This window comes from Octopus bimaculoides, chromosome 6, assembly GCF_001194135.2.
Source record: "Octopus bimaculoides isolate UCB-OBI-ISO-001 chromosome 6, ASM119413v2, whole genome shotgun sequence".
Lineage (NCBI taxonomy): Eukaryota > Metazoa > Mollusca > Cephalopoda > Octopoda > Octopodidae > Octopus > Octopus bimaculoides.
This window is the reverse complement of record NC_068986.1, coordinates 47,753,339-47,753,543: the sequence shown is the minus strand read 5'-3', so window position 1 is coordinate 47,753,543 and position 205 is coordinate 47,753,339.

The following is a 205-nucleotide window of genomic DNA, read 5'->3' as shown; positions in this document are numbered from 1 at the left end:
ATATAATGTATGCATATGTGTGTATATATATATATATATATATATATATATATATATATATATATATATATGATGTATATATATACATGCATACATGCACATACTTGCACATATGAATAGGTTAGTTTAGTTATGTAGGTGTGTGTATTCACACAAATGTATGTGTATGCATGTGTGTATGCATGTGTGTATACATGTGTGTCTT